Genomic DNA, 13,718 nt, shown 5'->3' with positions numbered 1-13,718 from the left:
CAATGAACTCAGGCTGTGGGCCTGCTCCAGGCTTCGTGATGATTTGCCCCGCTGTGCAATGAACTCAGGCTGTGGGCCTGCTCCAGGTTTCATGCCTGCGAGCTTCAAGACGATTTTCCCCACTGTGTGATGAAATGACGCTGAGACTGTGGGCCTACTCTAGCTTCCCCAGGCTTCGTGCCTGTAGGCTCATTTCTATTTCGATTGCTGCTGCTTGCATGATTTGTGTTTTTTTCCCCTTCTCTCTGTGCATTGGGTGTCGGTCTTTTTTAAAGATTGGGTCCTTTCGGGTTTCTTGTTTGGTAGGTGCCTGTACGGAGACGAAACGCAAGACTGTATAATTTATACATACTTTGATAATAAATGTATTTTGAACTTTGGTGCCACTAGTGGGCTGCCCCTATCCTAGTGGACAATCCTTGGTCCGTGCAGTTCACTGACTCAAACAACACATTTCTCTGTTTGTGTTGATGCATGAGACAAATAAAGCTTTCTTCAACAAGCCAGTGAAGCAACGTTGAAGTTCTCTTCCAAGCCAGCAACCTCAGCACCTACTCTCAGCTTGTACATTGGACTGGTTATGTCCTCCGTGAGCCCACAGTCCTGAACACACACTCTTGGGAAGGATGCCGGACAGAAAAGATTCAAGGAAGATCTCAAAGCCGCTTTGAAGGAATGCAATGGCCCCTCCCACCACCCCGACTCCTGCCAGTCTCTGGGCCACCGCTTCTCAAAGTGGTGGAGGAATATTCATTATGGGATTGGGAGGTGCGAGGCTTGTACACTGGTTACACACAGAGGCCCTGTGGGAGGGGGCAGAGGGAGCACAGCCACTCACAAACTACCGGGTCGGTGTTGCTGTCAGGCAGGAGGTGCAGGAGGGTGAAGACCCACAATTCAGGGTTCAATGACAGCTTCTTCCCCACCTCCATCAGATTCTTACACCATAAGCTATGTGAACAGAATTAGGCCATTCAGCCCATTGCATCTGTTTGGCCATTCAATAATGGCTGAATGTTTTTCCTAAATCCTGTTCTGACCAGCCAGTAACCTTCAACCCCCTCAACAATCAAAAACCTATCAATCTTTGCCTTAACTACACCAAATAACGTGGTTTCCATGGCACCCCCACCCCCCCACACCAAGGCAGTGGACTCCACAGATTCGTCAGCATCCAACAAAAGAGATTTCTCCTTGATCCTTTATTCTGAGGCTGTGCCCTCAGATCAGAGACACTCAAAGTTCATTTCTTATCAAAGTATATGTAAGTTACAGAACCTTGAGATTTGCCTGCTTACAGGCAGCCACAAAACAAGAAACCCAAAAGAACTCGATTAAAAAAAAGAGCAACACCGAATGTGCAGGGAGAAAAGAAAGCACAGATCGTGCAAACTATAGAAGCAAGCAACAGCATTCAGAGCGAAAGTGACTTGAAGCCTGGCGCAGGCCCATCACCTCAGCCTCTGTTCATCACACAGTGGGGCAAATCATCGCGGAGGAGCTGGAACAGGACACAACCTCAGCGCCACAGACAGCAAAGTAAATGTCATGGAAGAGCAAGCAGAGATGGGCTGGCCCTCGGCTCCGGTCCCAACACCCTGCTTTTTCAGTCCATCTGGCCTGGCATTTAAATTGTCCAACCGCCAGCACATCCCCGGCTCTAGGACCCAGTACTTGGACGCATCGATACACTTCGGGCCCGGATCCTGCTCCTGGAAACATCCTCTCCATGTCCACTCTATCCAGGCCTTTCAGCCTAATGTAAGTTCCCATAGATCCCTCTTCTCATCCTTCTGAACTGGATCCGGGGCGGCACAGTTCAATTCCCACCAGTGTCTGAAGGGTCGTGTTCTCCCCATGACCACATCGGTATTCTCCATGCGCTCCAGTTTCCTCCCTCATTCGAAGGATGTACAGGTTGCTAGGTTAATTGATCACATGGGTGTAACAGGCAATGACGGATCATTGGGACTGTTACCACAGCGTGTCACCAGAATGCAAATGGAACCTATAAAATGCAGGCGAAAATTTTGGATGAACTGGTTATACTTGCTGAGAAACCTGTGTGTGATGTGCACGGAGAATGCAATTTTAACATCGTCAGCACTACAGGTGCCCAGCTATGTGAAGGTAGGAAGGAGTCTCTTCAGCCCATCAAGGCTATCAGACAACTTTAAAAATAAAGCCTGAGACCAGACTTCAAGTGGTGAATCTATTACTTTAGCATGATACGGGGAGTCCAGATGTGTGGAACTCTGAGCTATAGAACATCAGCTTGTGTTTATCTCTAGTAGCACCCAACTGAATGAAACCTTTGGATGTCAAAGAGTTGACAGTTCCTAGAATCTCTTCTCATGACTTATCGCACCTCTGCCTAGCCCTGTCTTCTTTATGCAGGAGTGATATTAGTGCCCAGCACAATGATCTTAGTTATGTAGATTTGCAACTTAATTGGAAAACACAGGATGTTCACAAGGTCACAAAAGTTCAGCAACGCTCAGCTCTTTTAACGCTATATTTGAAATTGTCTTCCTCAAGCCTCTACATAGAAAACTACAGCCTTGAAACAAGTGATTCTGCAGGTGCTGGAAACAGACGTACACAAGATGCTGAAGGATGTCTCAGCCTGAAACATCAACTGCTTGCTCGTCTCCAGTATGCCACCTGACGTGCTGATTTCCACTGGCATTTTGTGCGTGTGTGGCTTCAAAACAAGGGTGTGCACACTGTTCCGGTCTCACTGCAAGCAACTTGGTGCAGATACCATATAGAGATAAAATGGCATGTTGATTTTCTGTTCCACATGCCTCATTTACACACAAGTGCACTATATAGCCCCTATCCCTGAGTGGCATGCCCTGTAAATTGATGGTGCATGAGCGCTGTCGGCAAGAACAAGCAGTTCTCAGCAGTCTGCAGATGAACATACACACCTGTAAAGGGGGTTTCTTCTTTTTGTTAACTAGCAGGAATGCTAATTTACTGATAACGAGAATGGTATTCCTTTGTAAACCAAATGGGGATTAATGTTCTTTCTTCTGAGTCTGTAAGCTTTTGTTGACGGGCTTTTGGGCAGATCGGCGCGAGGGGGTCGAGAGAGAGGACGCAATGCTGTAAGCTGGGCAAGGATCGGACCCCAAAGGGGGGTCCGAGGCCGGGAGGTACTCCGAGGAGGGGGGATGAAGCTAGATGTGCTTGGTTGACCACTCGGAGGGTCCTGAGCTGCGAGTCGAGGAGTTCGGAGGGGATCGAATGGTGGCCAGAAGACTTCAGTAATTGAGCTCCAACGGTTGTGCACGAAGTGGTTTGGACTTTGATAAGTTTGGCGCCTTTTCTTTATTTTTTTCTTCATATATACTGTATCGTTATTAATCACTTAGTTATAGTAACCTTTATAAATTGTACTCATTTAATCGCATATGGTGTACTGTCTGTTTTTGGGCGAGGCGGGGACATCACACAGCATCCACACCAGCTGATTACCCAGTTTGGCGGGGCCGAAGGCTGCTCCCCCTAGACGAAACGAGCTGAGCGAGCCTGAGGCGACCCAGGGGGTTACACACGCAATCCAGCTTGTCTTCCACCGAGCGTACACTGCCGGGCAGCAGCGATGGGAGGAGCCAGTACCCAATTCAACATGGACGTCTCCAGCCTCTTCCCTTCTGGACTGCTGCAACAGGCAAACCTGATCAGAACATAAGAAATAGGAGCAGGAGTAGGCTATCCTGCCCGTCGACCATTCTCCGCCATTCAATAAGATCATGGCTGATCTGACCATGGACTCAACTCCACCTATCTGCCTTTTCCCCAATAACCCTTAATTCCCCTACTATACAAAAATCTATCCAACCTTGTCTAAGTATATTTACTGCTTCATTGGGTAGAGAATTCCATAGATTCACCACTCTTTGGAAAAAGCAGTTCCTCCTTGTCTCCATCCTAAATTTACTTCCTGAATCTCGAGGCCTAGTTTTCATTACATCCGAGGCCTTACTGCCCCGCTGTTGGTCTCGACAATATTCCAGTGAACTGGTAATGTAAAATACTGCAAACCAACGTCTCACAAGGTCTTGTGGTTCTAAGAAAAATGTCCATGACAATCACTCGTTGTTAGATTGCGCACCACCTTCACGCACCAACTCCAATGCCCTTCTGGAGCGGGCAGCCACATGGTCCGCACCAAGTCCAGCTCCTCCGCCAACGAGCAACTCACTGATAGGGTAGACCTTCAGTTCTTGAAACCGTTAATGCCCAGCATGCTCTTGCAATATAAAAAGACACTTAGAAAAAGACAAAAGCACCTTCGGCTGACCCTAGAGAGACCATTGCGTTCGGGCACCATCTTACTGGAAGCAAGATCATGTGATCAACTCCTGCACTTCTTTATGTTTTGGTTGAGACATAATCTGAGGTTCTACTTGCCCTGTTAGGGAGAAAATAACCCCCTTCCTCACCCCCCCTTTGCAATTGCATCCTTGACCTCCTGACCGACAGGCTTCAATCAGATAGGCAGCAACGTCTCTGCCACGATTATTCTCAGTACTGGCACTCCACAGGGCGGTGTCCTCAGCCCTCCCCCCCACTCTACTCCCTGTACTCGCACGATAGTATGGTCAGATTCCATCTACAGGTTTTCAGATGCCCACACTGTCGTGGAGCATATCTCAGGTAATGAAGAGTTGGAGATAGAGACAACACCATTCCCTCACTGTCAGCCAAACAAAAGAGTGAGTCACTGACATTAGGATGTGGGGGTGGGGGGTGCAAACCGTACTGTTTACATTAATGATACTGAGATTGAGAGGCTTAGAAGTCCTCAAGTTCACAGTCTGAACTGGTGTCACAGGTAGATAGGGTCGTAAAGAAAGGTTTTGGCATGTTAGCCTTCATAAATCAAACTACTGAATACAGGAGATGGTTGAAGTTATAACAAATGTGAGGCCTAATTTGCAGTATTGTGTGCAGTTCTGGTCACCACCCTATAGGAAAGATGTAAATAAGGTTGAAAGAGAACAGAGAAAATTCACAAGGAGGTTGCCGGGTCTGACGGACCTGAGTTATAAAAGGTTGAATAGGTTAGGACTTTATTCTTTGGAACGTAGAAGGTTGGGAGATTTGATAGAGGTATACAAAATTATGAGGGGTATAGATAGGGTAAATGAAAGCAGGCTTTTTGCACTGAGGCTGGGTGCGACCACAACTAGAGAGTTAAGGAGAAAGGTGAAAAGTTTAAGGGGAACATGAAGGGCAACTTCTTCACACAGAGGGTCGTGAGAGTGTGGAATGAGCTACCAGCACAAGTGGTGCGTGCAAGTTTGCTTTCAACGTTTGAGCGAAGTTTGGATGACAGGGATATGGAGGACTATTGTCCGGATGCCGGTCAATGGGAGGAGGCAGTTTAAATGTTTCAGCACGGATTAGATAAGCCAAAGTGCCTATTTCTGTGCTGTACTTTTCTATGACTTTATAACATCACCAATATTATATTGCAGCCAAACCACATCACCACTACAGCAAAGAAAGCTGCCAGCATCTCCAGTTTCTCAGGAAGTTAAAGAACTTTGTCTTGGGTCCCTTTGTTCCTCACCAACTTTCAATCAATACATCATAGAAAGCATCCAGTCTGGATGCATTACGGCTTCGTATAGGAACAGCAGTGCCCAAGACTGTAAGAAACAACAGAGAGTTGTTCAAACTTCAAAGTACATTTATTATCGAAGTATGTACAGTGCCTATAGATAGTGTTCATTACCCCCTTGAAAGTTTTCAGGTTTTAATGTTTTACGTTGAATCACAATGGATTTAATTTGGCTTTTTGACACTGATCCACAGAAAAAGACTTTCATGTCAAAGTGAAAACTGATCTCTACAAAGTGGTCTCAATTAATTACAAATATAAAACACAAAAAAATTGATTTCATATGTATTCACCCCCACCCCCACTTTTAATATGACACACCAAATCATCCCTGGTGTGGCCAATAGGTTTTAGAAGTCATGTAATTAGTTAAATGGAGTTCTCTTTTTGGAGATCTGTGTGGAGTCAAGGTGTTTCAACTGACTGCAGTAAAAATACACCTGCACCTGGAAGGTCCAACTGCTGGTGAGTCAGTATCCTGGCAAAATCTACGCCACGAAGACAAAAGAACACTCCAAAAGGTGACAAAAGATGATTGAAAAGCACAAGTCAGAAGGATACAAGAAAATTTCCAAGTCACTCCCTCGGAGTACAATTAAGCCAATTATCAAGAAATGGAAAGAATATGGCACAGCTTTAGATCTGCCTAAAGCAGGCCTTCCTCAAAAACTGAGTGACCGTGCAAGAAGGGGACTAGTGAGAGAGGCCACCAAGAGACCTGTGACAACTCTGGAGGAGTTACAAGCTTCAGTGGCTGAGACGGGAGAGACTGCACGTACAACAGCTGTTGCCTGAGTGCTTCACCAGTCACAGCTTTATGGGAGAGTGGCAAAGAGAAAGCCACTGTTGACAAAAATACTCACATAAAATCTCAGCTAGAGTTTGCCAAAAGGGATGTGGGAAACTCTGAAGTTAGCTGGAAAAAGGTTCTATGGTCTGATGAAACCAAAATTGAGCTTATTGGCATAAGCCAAACACATCAAAAACACACCATCTCTACCATGAAGCATGGTGGTGGCTGCATCATGCTGTGGGGATGCTTCACTGCAAAAGGCCCTGGTCAGCTTGTGAGGGTAGAGGGTCAAATGAATGCAGAAAAATACAGGAAATCCTGGAGGAAAGCCCAATGCAGTTTGCAAGAGAACTGCAACTTGGGAGGAAATTTGTTTTCCAGCAAGACAAGGATTCCAAGCATAAAGCCAAAGCCACACAGCAATAGCTTAAAAATAACAACGTTAATGTCCTGGAGAGGCCAAGTCAGAGTCCAGACCTCAATCCAATTGAGAATTTGTGGCTGGACTTGAAAAGGGCTGTTCACCCATGATCCCTATGCAATCTGACAGACCTTGAGCAGTTTTGTAAAGAAGAATGGTGAAAAATTGCAGTGTTCAGATGTACAAAACTGATAGAGACCCGTCCACACAGACTCAAGGCTTAATTACTGCCAAAGGTGCATCTACTAAATACTAACTTGAAGGGAGTGATTGCTTATGCAATCAATTATTTTGTGTTTTATATTTGTAATTAATTTAGATCACTTTGCAGAGATCTGTTTTCACTTTGACAAAAAGAGTCTTTTTCTGTTAATCAGTGTTAAAAAAGCCAAATTAAATCCACTCTGATTCCATATCATAAAACACTAAAACATAAAAACGTCCAGTGTGGGTGAATACCTTTTATAGGCACTGTATACTACAAACCCCATTTCCAGGAAAGTTAGGGTATTTTCCAAAATGCAATAAAAGCAAAAATCTGTGATATGTTCATTCATGTGAACCCTTATTTAACTGACAAAAGTACAAAGAAAAGATTTTCAATAGTTTTACTGACCAACTTAATTGTATTTTGTAAATATACACAAATTTAGAATTTGATGGCTGCAACACACTCAACAAAAGTTGGGACAGAGGCATGTTTACCATTGTGTTACATCACCTTTCCTTTTAATAACACTTTTTAACCATTTTGGAACTGAAGATACTAATTGTAGTAGATTTGCAATTGGAAATTTTGTCCATTCTTGCTTGATATAAGACTTCAGCTGCTCAACAGTCCGTGGTCTCCGTTGACTGATTCTCCTCTTCATGATGCGCCATACATTTTCAATAGGAGATAGATCTGGACTAGCAGCAGGCCATTCAAGCACACGCACTCTGTGTCTACAAAGCCACGCTGTTGTAGCCCATGCAGAATGTGGTCTGGCATTGTCCTGCTGAAATAAGCATGGACGTCCTGGGAAGAGACGTCACCTCGATGGGAACATATGTCTCTCTAAAATCCTAATATACGCTTCAGAGTCAATGGTACCTTCACATACATGCAACTCACCCATGCCATGGGGACTGATGCACCCCCATACCATCACAGAAGCTGGCTTTTGCACCTTTCGCTGATAACAATCAGAATGGTCGTTTTCATCTTTGGCACGGAGAACTCGATGCCCGTTTTTTCCGAAAACTAGCTGAAATGTGGACTCATCTGACCACAGCACACGGTTCCATAGTCTTTCGGTCCATCTGAGATGAGCTCGGGCCCAGAGAACTCGCCAGCGTTTCTGCATAGAGTTGATGTATGGCCTCCTCCTTGTGTAATACAGTTTCAAGTTGTATTGCTGGATGCAGTGACGGACTGTGTTAAGTGACAATGGTTTTCTGAAGTACTCCCAAGCCCAGGTGGCTATAATTGTCACAGTAGAATGATGGTCTCTTAGGCAGTGCTGCCTGAGGGCTCAAAGATCACGCGCATTCAACAGCAGTTTCCGACCTTGCCCTTTACGCACTGAGATGTCTCTGAATTCTCTGAATCTTTTCACAATATTATGTACTGTAGATGTTGAAAGACCTAAATTCTCTGCAATCCTGCATTGGGAAATATTCCTTTTGAACTGACTAACAATTCTCTGACGAATTTTGGCACAAAGGGTGAGCCACGACCCATCCTTGCTTGCAAAGACTGAGCCTTTGATGGACGCTACTTTTATACCCAGTCATGATACCTCACCTGCTACCAATTAGCCTGCTTAATGTGGAGTCTTCCAAACCGGTGTTACTTGGATATTCTGTGCACTTTTCAATCTTATTTTAACTCTGTCCCAATTTTTGTTGAGTGTGTTGCAGCCATCAAATTCTAAATTTGTGTATATTTACAAAATACAATTAAGTTGGTCAGTAAAATTATTGAAAATCTTTTCTTTGTACTTTTGTCAGTTAAATAAGGGTTCACATGAATTAACATATCACAGATTTTTGATTTTATTGCATTTTGGAAAATATCCCAACTTTTCTGGAAATGGGGTTTGTATACACAACCTTGAGAATTTGTCTCCTTACAGGCAGCCACAAAATAAAAAAAGCACAGCAGAACGTATTTTTAAAAAGACCCAATGTGCAGGGAAAAAAAGCAAATCAAGTGAACAATACAAGTAAGCAATCAATATTTAGAAGTGAAACTCTCAGCCATGAAGTGGGTCATCACTGAAGCCGATTCAGGAGCCCGTTAGTTGCAGGCCACAGCCTCAGGTCAGCACAGAGGTGAGTAAACCTCGAGGAGCAGTGAACTGAACTGGCCCATCAATTGTGGACACGGTTCAGCATATCACAGAAACCAGCCTCTGTCTACACTTCTCACTGCCCTGGTAAAGCATCCAAAATAATCAAAGACCCCAGCCACCCTGAACATTCTCTCTTCCCCTGCTTTTCTTCTTTCATTGTGTCAGTAGCTTCCTCTCTGTTTTCACTACTGTCAGTCATGCAAGTTCCAGGTGAAGACTCAGGAATAACTTCACACTCAGATGTAGGAGGAACCTTCATTGTTATTTCTGCAACAATTTTGTTTGACCTGTCAGGGTTGTTAGCCCTGAGCTGAACCCCCAAACCTGGAGGACCGGTAGACCACTCTTAGTCTGACCTCTACCCTTTGACCTGTTTGGCATGGATGACCCTACCAAGAGCCAAAGCATAAGATCCCGACTCCAGCCTATGTCACTCACTGGGTCATTGAGGCACACATTCCTCCAAATGCATGACAAGGTTGTGGTCCTCTTGGAGGACAGCTTCTATCCTGCTGTGTAAAACTATCGAGCAGTTTTGTTTGGTATGATTGAGATAGTCTTATACCCTGACCATCTATCTCATTATAGCCTTCCACCTTACTGTCTAACCACACTGCACTCTCTCAGTAACTAGAACTTTATTTGCGTTCTGTAATTGCTTGCCTTTGTACTAACTCACTACGTCGTTGTAATGAAATAAGCTGAACGGACAGCCTGCAGAAAAAAGGTATTCACTATACCTCAGTACACAGTGAACAAAATTTACCAATTTTACCATACTACTGCAGAGAGTTGTAAACATCAGCTCCATCGTGGGCACTAGCCTCCATCATATCCAGGACATCTTCAAGGAGCGATGCCTCAAAAAAATGCAGTGTCCATCATTAAGAACCCCCATCAGCCAGGTCATGCCTTGGTCTCATTGCTACCATCAGGAAGGAGGTACAGAAACCTGAAGACACACACTCAATAATTCAGGAACAGCTTCTTCCCCTCTGCCATACAATTTCGAAATGGACATTAAGTCCTTGAACACTACCTCACAATTTTTGCAATTCACTGTGTTATTTCTTTATTATCATGTATTGCGCTGTACTGCGGCCACAAAGCTAACAAATTTCACAACAGATGTCCGTGATACTAAACCTGATTCTGATCACTGGAAGAATCTGAAGAATGCTGATTGCACAGCCTCCGTTGCCCTGGTCAATGCTGTCAGCAGGAGATGACTGTGCATAAACCATGTGCCAAATTTTGAGCATCATTGCATGAACTACGCTTCCAAACAAAGTAGTGTTTGACTATGCAAAATTTACTCAATGGCCACTTTATTGGGTACAACTGTACACCTGTTCATTAATGCAAATATCTAATCAGCAACTCAATGCATAAAAGCATTCAGACATACTCAAGAGTGTCAGTTGTTGCTCAGACCAACCATCTGAATGGGGAAAAATTGAGATCTGAATGACTTTGACCACAGAATGATTGCTGGTGCCAGATGGGATGGTTTGAGTATCTCAGAAACTGCTGACCTCCTGGGATTTTCACACACAACAGTTTCTTGAGTTTATAGAGAATGGAGCAAGAAGCAAAAACATCCTGTGAGTGGCAGTTCTGTGGACAAAAACACCTTGCGGATGAGAGAGGTCAGAGGAGAATGGCCAGGCTGGTTCAAGCTGACAGGAAGGTGACAGTAACTCAGATAACCACGTGTTACAACAGTGGTGTGTGGAAGAGCATCTCTGAACGCAATACACATCGAATCTTGAAGTGGATGGGCCACAGCAGCAGAAGACCACGAACGTAAACTGAGTAACTATATTAATAGGTACAGGAGGAATCCAATAAAGTGGCTACTCAGTAGTGTATGCTATCACAAAATTATTAAAGATTCTTAAAAAAAAATAAAAGTCCTTTTTTACAATAAAGCTCTAAATTTGAAAGCTGTGATACAGCTGCAAGCAAGTTTCTCGTTGCACCTGTGATTGTTCCACTAATAATTTATAAAATGACATTGGAATTATTGAAGTTTATAAAGTCATGCACTTGTGTTTGTGGGTTGGCACTTTACTAATCAGGGTTCAATTCCCGCCGCTGACCATCGGGAGTTTGCATGTTCTCCCCGTGACCTCGTGGCTTTCCTCTGAGCACTTCGGGTTCCTCCCTCATTCCAAAGGCTACTGGTTAGGGTTAGTGAGTTGTGGGCACACAACGTTGGCACTGGAAGCATGCCAACTCTTAGGGGCTCAGCACTGGTTTGATTTTTGACACACGATGCATTTCACTGTACGTTTCAATGTACATGTGACAAATAAAGCTAACCTATGTTTAAATATCACTTTTGCATCATGACAAATGTGTCAACTTTGACTTTGAAAATAACACCTAGAGACTTCAGCAACTTATTTTTCATATCAAGATTCTGTGTGGAATGGGCCCTTCCAGCCCAGAAATCCCCCCAATTTAACCCTACCCTAATCACGGGACGACTTACAATGACCAATTAACCTATCAAATGTACGCCTTTGGACTGTGGGAGGAAAACAGAGCACCTGGAGGAAATCCACTTGTTCACAGGGAGAGCATATAAGCTCCTTACAGACAGCAGTGGGAATCGAACCCATGTTGCCTGCACTGTAAAGCATTGTGCTAATCACTGTGCCACCAATCTCAGGTAACACAACTATAAAGGAACATGCAAATCTAGAGAAATTTCCCGTGTGCTAAATTATTAGATTCCAAGTAACTTGAAGTTTCTACTTCCCCATACCCTGAAGGCCATAACTGTAGTGTTGATGCCTCACAGCGCCAGAGACCCCGGTTCGATCCCAACATCCGGCACTATGTATGGAGTTTACTCGTTCTCCCTTGCACTGTGTGGGATCCTCCCCCCCCCCCCCCCCCACATGCAAATGGACATCCGCTGGGTTAACCGGCCACAGTAAATTGCCCAACTCATGTGTGGGTGAGAGGGTAGAATCGGGGGGGGGGGGGGGTTGATGGGAATGCAGGTGGAATAAAGGAAAAGGGAATAACATAGGATTTGGTATAAATAATTGGTAGATGGCTAGTAGTTCAAATAGGCTAAAGAGCCTCCTTCCAGGCTATCTCTATCAACAGCTTGGCAGCTGAAACTACTGTTCATAGCGGAAGAGATTTGATTTGATCCCCTGACCTCTGGTGCCGTGTGTGTGGAGTTTGCATGTTCTACTGAGGGAGTCTATGACTCATAAAGGCCAGATGTAAAAGCTGGTTATCTCCAATATGAACCTCACGGACTCATAGAAGACCCGTTGACCAATGAAACAGCTCCCTAATCCTACATTTGGGTGGCGAGGTGGAGATGCATCTCTACCAAAGGAAGTGTAAGGCGCTCCTTCCCTCCGCTAGCCTGCAGGTCACCCTTGGGCAAGGTGTAGCACCTACTTAGCCCTCCTTCCTATCAGGGCCGCATGAAGACATGGGAGCAGGTGGTGGATGGTCGTATGAGCTGCTGGTGCATATCCCAAGTCCTGGTTATGTGACCACTGACGCCAGGCAGACAATCTCTGAAGAGTATTGATAATGGCTGGGGTCACCCGTCTTGTAAAGACACCGCCCAGAAGAAGACAATGGCAAACCACTTCTGTAGAAAAATATGCCAAGAACAATTGTGGTCATGGAAAGACCATTATCATCCATGTCATACGACACGGCACATAATGATGATGACGATAAAGAATCCTACCTTAAAATGTTTCTCTCAATCCTCATTCATCCAGCCAAAGGGGTTTCCCAGTTGCATCTTCAAGTTATAGTTAGAAATTGAAAACTCAACTGGTCAGGCAGCATCTGTAGAGAGATGAACAGAGTTAATACTATGAGTGAGGCACGTTTTCTCTTAGCAGGGAAGCCTTGTAACCCTGGTGAGTAGGTCCAATGTTCTGTGGTTCCTACTTGTGACGCATAAGACCTTAGAAGTTGTTGGGGTCCAGGTCTATGAAGAGGGCAGTGGGAAGTGGGACTATTCGAAAAACATGTTACAAAGAGCTGACAGGGTGGAATCAAAGCTCTTAGTTCCTGCTGCATGATTTGGTTTTTCTAGACATGTCAGGGAATTTTAAAATATTGATGGTGGAGGGGCTTTGGCACTTTTTGTTGGCTTTTCAATTCTTGGCCATTGTTTTTTCCATTCCAGGAAGGGTACTCTCCACTGTTGCATCTGTAGAAGTTTGTGGAAGTTTTAAATGACATGCCAAATCTTTGCAAACTTCAAAGAAAATCACAAACAAGGGAAAAATCTGTAGACGCTGGAAATCTGATCAACACACATAAAATGCTGGAGGAACTCAGCAGACCAGGCTACATCTAGGAAAAGAGTACAGTTGACATTTCGGGCCGAAATCTTTCGGCAGGAACCCTCAGGGTTGTATATGGCGACATATATGTCCAACTATAATGAATTTACTTTGAATTTTGAACTTTGTCTCTACCACCTCAAAGTCCAAAGGCCACTCATTATTAAAGTAGTATATGACACCGCATACT

At 44.5% G+C, this 13,718-nt stretch overlaps 1 protein-coding gene across 4 annotated transcripts in view; it reads right to left on the bottom strand.

Moving 5' to 3' along the window:
• Nucleotides 1–13,718, bottom strand: part of arhgef15b (Rho guanine nucleotide exchange factor 15b) — a 105,015-nt gene that overhangs the window by 68,938 nt on the left and 22,359 nt on the right. For all 4 annotated transcript variants that reach the window (XR_009513183.1, XM_059975069.1, XM_059975071.1 and 1 more), the window contains exon 2: nt 12,919–13,022. The gene's annotated coding sequence lies outside the window, so the exon portion shown is untranslated. The remainder of the gene's footprint in view (nt 1–12,918; nt 13,023–13,718) is intronic.

This window comes from Hypanus sabinus, chromosome 7, assembly GCF_030144855.1.
Source record: "Hypanus sabinus isolate sHypSab1 chromosome 7, sHypSab1.hap1, whole genome shotgun sequence".
NCBI lineage: Eukaryota > Metazoa > Chordata > Chondrichthyes > Myliobatiformes > Dasyatidae > Hypanus > Hypanus sabinus.
The sequence above is the reverse complement of the archived record's forward strand: the minus strand, read 5'-3'. Positions and strand labels throughout refer to the sequence as shown.